Genomic DNA, 5,566 nt, shown 5'->3' on the forward strand with positions numbered 1-5,566 from the left:
TATGGTTTCTGTCCTTCTCTGCCTGACTAATTTCACTTAGCATGACACTCTCAAGGTCCATCCACTTTCCTACAAAGGGCCATATGTCATTCCCTCTCATTGCCATGTAGTACTCCATTGTGTATATATACCACATCTTCTTGATCCACTCATCAGGTGATGGGCATTTAGGCTTGTTCCATGTTTTGGCTATTGTTGGCCTTGCTGCTATGAACATTGGGGTACATGTGCTCTGATGCATCAGTATTGCTCTATCTCTTGGGTATATCCCTAGCAGGGCTATTGCTGGGTCATAAGGGAATTCTATGGATAGTTTTTTGAGGAACCTCCACACTGTTTTCCAGAGTGGCTGCACCAGTTTACATTCCCACCAACAGTGTAGGAGGGTGCCCATCTCTCCACACCCTCGCCAGCATCCATAGTCTTTTGATTTGTTCATTTTAGCCACTCTGACTGGCGTGAGGTGGTATCTCAGTGTGGTTTTAATTTGTGTTTCCCTGATGATGAGTGATGTTGAGCATTGTTTCATGTGTCTGTAGGCCATCTGGATGTCCTCTTTGGAGAAGTGTCTGTTCATGTCTTCTGCCCATTTCTTCACTGGGTTATTTGTTTTGTGGGTGTAAAGTTTGGTGAGTTAATAAATAAACTTTAAAACAAACTCAAGAAATACTAAAAGGTAATCAGTAATATGGACCATCTGTGATCACTTTATATTTTTTTGTATTAAGAGGGGAAAGACCATAAATTGGGACCTTTGGCCAGAGCATTTGGTGCTGAAGAATGGGGTGGAGCACCCTTTTGGTGAGCAGTGTGGTTGTGACCAAGTCTGAAGACATCTGGGTGCAGAGTGGAAAGGAAGATGTGGGTTGCCTTTGTGTGGAGGACATGAGGACCACGTTTTTTTGTGGCCTGGAAATGGTGTTGGTGTATTAGAATGTTCAAAGTAGTAAATCTCAAATTATGGGCTGTGGCTCAGCTGCAGAAACCTACCCAGAAACCTCTGAATCAAAATGTCTGTGGGTTTGGCCCAGGGACCTGTATATATAACTCCAGGTCTTTCTGAGGCATGCTAACTTCTGAGACCCACTGATAAAAAAGTGAAGAGTGTAGGCTCTTATTTCAGACAGACCTGAGCTCAACCCCCCGTACAGCTACTCCTTAGCTGTGTCAAAGCCCCCACCCCTCACATATATCACTGCCAATTTGATGTTTGGGCCCCAGGATCCCCTGCTACATAACCTTATCCCAACTGCACATTCTCGGTTGCATAGCTGCCTTTTCCCTGACTATACGCAGAAGAAAGGTTTCTTCTGTGTGTGTAACTCTCCCCCTCTTCCCCCCTTACTGCATATGTGCAGTTATCAGGTAGGCAGCCATTTTGTTTCCTTTCCTCCCCAGGCCTCTGTCATGAAACAGCTGCCAATTGTCCTCCTCAAACATGGTTGCTAGGTAGTTGGAATTTACTGCTCTGACCAATCAGGGAGCTGTCATTGTTTAATTAACAATTGCTTTCTCCAGCTCATGCCCTTGTAGCAACCTGTCCTTGAGTGTGCATATACACTGAGGTACAAAAACTTCTCTGGGTCTTAAGGTGTAGGGGAAGGTATAAAGGGGGATAATAACAGGGCTCAGTTAGTGACATCTTGTGATTATTGCATGAGAAATGTAGATAAGATGCCTAGCACAGTTCCTAGCTACTCTTGTTAGATTGTGTGCAGAGTCCCTTTTCCTCTCTCTGGGCTTGTCTTCGCATCCCTAATGCCACAGAAGGAATGTTAGGGGCATAGTCCGTGAGATTTTTTTCAACCCTATCATCTTAGAATTCTCCATGAGGAGTTGTGCAAAGGACCACATTGAGTTGGCCTTAGGGAAGCTGCTGAGGCAGGTGCTTCAGAGCAGGGTCTTGAAGGATGAGTAAGAGTCTACCTGCATATACTACTTTCAGAGCAGTTCTTGCTGGAGTGACCCAAAGTTGGCCTCCCTTGCAAACCTTGCTTGGGCTTTGCAGCTACCTAATCGCATTCTCTTCCCCGCTACCCCAACTTACACAATGGGCTTTATCCCCAAGAACAGCTCTCTCAAAGATCCTTTCCATGCAAGCTCTCACAGACTGACAGACATCCCATTTCCCCTTTGTATCACCCAGATGTGCCTCACAAAGGACGGAACTGTTTGGTCAGTCCAGCTCACTGGATAAACCAATGGCTTCCAAACTTTAATGTGTATCAATATCACCTGAGGGCTTGCCCAACCACCTGGATTCTCAGGCTTCACTCCCAGAACTTACTCAGCCAGTGTCCTCAGGAATCAGGTCTGGGCATCTATACTAGGCATCACAAAGTGTGGTCAGTCCATTAGAACACCTGCCTCAGAGTTACCTGGAGTGCTTGCTTAAAATGAAGATTCTTAGAACTGGGCCCCAGACCTATTGAGTCAGATTCTCAGGCTTAGGGATGATTATGTGGTTGGATTAGAGAGCAGTGATTCTCAAAGTGTTCCCCCTCAAGCCCCTAACAGCATTGCATCATCTGGGAAACTGTCAGAAATGCACATTCTTGGTCTCTAGCTCAGACTCACTGAATCAGATACTCTGGGTGTGGAGCCCAGTCCCTTGTGCTCCATGTGATTCTAACGCAGGCTCTAGTTTGACAGTCACTGTGCTAGGATGTCACAACCCCGTCATTCTAAGTGCCACATCATGATGGTTCTGAGCTCTCACTAGTTGCTGCTGGGCGTAGAAGTCAGTTACTGCTGCCTCCTGATGAGATTCCAGCAGAGTCAGACTTAGAACATTTTCTGAGCTGATCCTTCTTAAGAATCCTTTTATGGCACGCTGGTCACTATGGCAATGGGTGAACGAATCATGGGTGAGCCAGGTCAGGGTGTGCGAGAATTGTGTGGAGGGACTGGGCTTCGAACATACCTGGAGTCAGAGGAAGCCTCATCTCTTCTTATAGAGGTCATTCAGAGGGGTGTTTAAACTGAGAAAATGGGCAAGATCCCAGGTGATACCTTATAACCCCCAAGAATCTGTTATCCCTTTGCTGGTTCATGAATCTTGCTATTCTACATCTGAGAATGTCATGCCCACCCTCAAGCAGACATGACTTAGGAGTTCATCCTCTGTGTTTTTGAAGTGCATTTTAGAAGATATTTCATAATTCTTAGTTTTCTATGTCACTTAAACTTTCTATATGTCAAGTACTATACTGTGGGCTTTATATAGATTGTATCATTAAAATTCTGACATCAGCCCTGTGAGTCATGCAAGAAATTGAGGCTCAGGGAAACTTGCCCAAGTTACTCCAAGGCTCATGCTCTTAACCATTCATTCACTAAATCATTTATTAAGTTATTAATTCACATATTTCTTGTATCCTTTCCTACTATGGGACAGACATGGTCTAGTTATTGGATTGGCAGATGTGAATACGATCAAAATAGATGAAAATCCCTGCTCTCATGGAATTTTCTCCCAATGCAAGAGACAATTAGCTAGATAAAGAAGCGTATAGTATGTAAGATCATTAAAAAACCTTTAAAAATGTTTTATTTGTTATTGAGACAAAGAGAAACAGAGCATGAGCGGGGGAAGGTCAGAGAGAGAGGGAGACACAGAATCCGAAGCAGGCTCCAGGCTCTGAGCTGTCAGCACAGAGCCCAATGCGGTGCTCGAACCCAGGAACCGTGAGATCATGACCTGAGCCGAAGTCCGCCGCTTAGCCAACTGAGCCACCCAGGCGCCCCTGTATGATGATTTTAAGTGCCAAAGGAAAAACATTAAGCAGAGCAGCGGTAATGTGACGTATTTGGAGGTAAAAATAAGGTAGCCGGGAAAGGTCTCATTGAGAAAGTGACATTTAAGCAACAGCCAGAAGGAAGTGGGGGAGCAGCCAGGGAGATATCTGGGAGACAAGAATTTAAGGCAGGTGGAGGGGTGGGTGGGCAGCAAGTAAAAGAGTGCTGATGTGTGGGAACAGCTGGTATATCAGAGGAATAAGGACGTACCCATTGTGACCACAGCAGCATGGATGCAGGGGAGGTCATTGAGGACACAAACCACACAGAGCTTCTAGGACTTTGTCTCTTACTCTAAGTCAGGTTAAGGAGTGTTATCTGAATGTGGTTATGACAGAGTTGCCTGGGCTGCTGTGAGAGGATAAACTAAACAGGAGTATAGGCAGAAATAGAACAATTAGGAAGCTACTGAAGGGGCGCCTGATTGGCTCAGTCAGTTGAGTGTCCGACTTTGGCTCAGGCATGATCTCATGGCTCCTGAGTTTGAGCCCCACGTCAAGCTCTGTGCTGACAGCTCGGAGCCTGGAGATTGTGCTCACACTCTGTCTCTGTTTCTCAAAAATGAATAAATGTTAAAAAATTAAAAAATGGAAGCTATTGAAATAATTCAAGCAAAAGAGGATGGAGTTGGAAAGCAGTCTGGTGCTTCCTCAAAAAGTTAAACTCAGAGTTACCACATGACCCAGCAATTCCACTCCAAAGTGTACACCCAAGAGAAATGAAATATATGCCCACACACTGGGTGTGCCCAGGTGGCTCAGTCAGTTAAGCATCTGACTTCAGCTCAAGTCATGATCTCACACTTTGTGAGTTCAAGCCTTGTGTCAGACTCTGTGCTGACAGCCTGGGGCCTGATTCTTTGTCGCCATATCTCTCTGTCCCTCCCCCATTCTCAAATATAAATAAACATTTAAAGAACTTGTACTTGAATGTGTTTAGCTGCATTGTTCATAATAGTCAAAAGGTGGAAACAACCCCGATGTCATCAATTGTGGAATGGAAAGACAAAATGTGGTCTACTCACACAGTAGAATATTAGGCAGAAAAAGAATTTAAGTACTGATACATGCTGACATATGGATGAATCTTGAAAACATTTTGCTAAATAAGAGCAGACCACAAAAGACCACATAGTGTATGACTCTATATGAAAAGGTCACAACAGGCCAATCTATAAAGACAAAAAAGCAGATGAGTGGTTGTTTAAGGCTGTGGGAGATGGAGGGGAGGTAAACAAATAGGTGGGTGGTAGCCAAAGCGTACAGGATTTCTTTTGGGGGGTCAATGAAAATGCTTTAAAATTGATGTTCATTATGGTTAATGAAACACTGTGGATATATTAAAAGAGATTCAACTGTGTACTTTCAATGGGTGAATTGTAGAGTATATTGGTTGTATCTCAATAAAGCTGTTAAAAAAAACAATAATAATGGAAGTTTGGATCATGGTGGAAACAGTAGAGGTGGTGAGCAGTAATCTGACTGTGAATGTATTTTGAAGGCAAAGTAGGCAGGCTTAGCTGACATTATGGATTTGGGGTTGTTATGCCCAGATTTGCAATATTGCCCCCCAAAACCAGAGACGACCAGGGAGACCGAGTCATGCATGCAAAAGCAAAGGGCAGTTTTATTACAGGCTTACGCTGGCCGAGCCTAAGCTCGGGCTCACAGACTTTACCAGTGCAGTGGATCCATGCTGAGAGCCCTGAACAAAGGCAGGGTAGGGCTTTTATGAGTTTTGGCAAGGCGGAGTTACAGGAAATTGTGAC

The sequence above is a fragment of the Suricata suricatta genome, chromosome X, assembly GCF_006229205.1.
Source record: "Suricata suricatta isolate VVHF042 chromosome X, meerkat_22Aug2017_6uvM2_HiC, whole genome shotgun sequence".
Taxonomy (NCBI): domain Eukaryota; kingdom Metazoa; phylum Chordata; class Mammalia; order Carnivora; family Herpestidae; genus Suricata; species Suricata suricatta.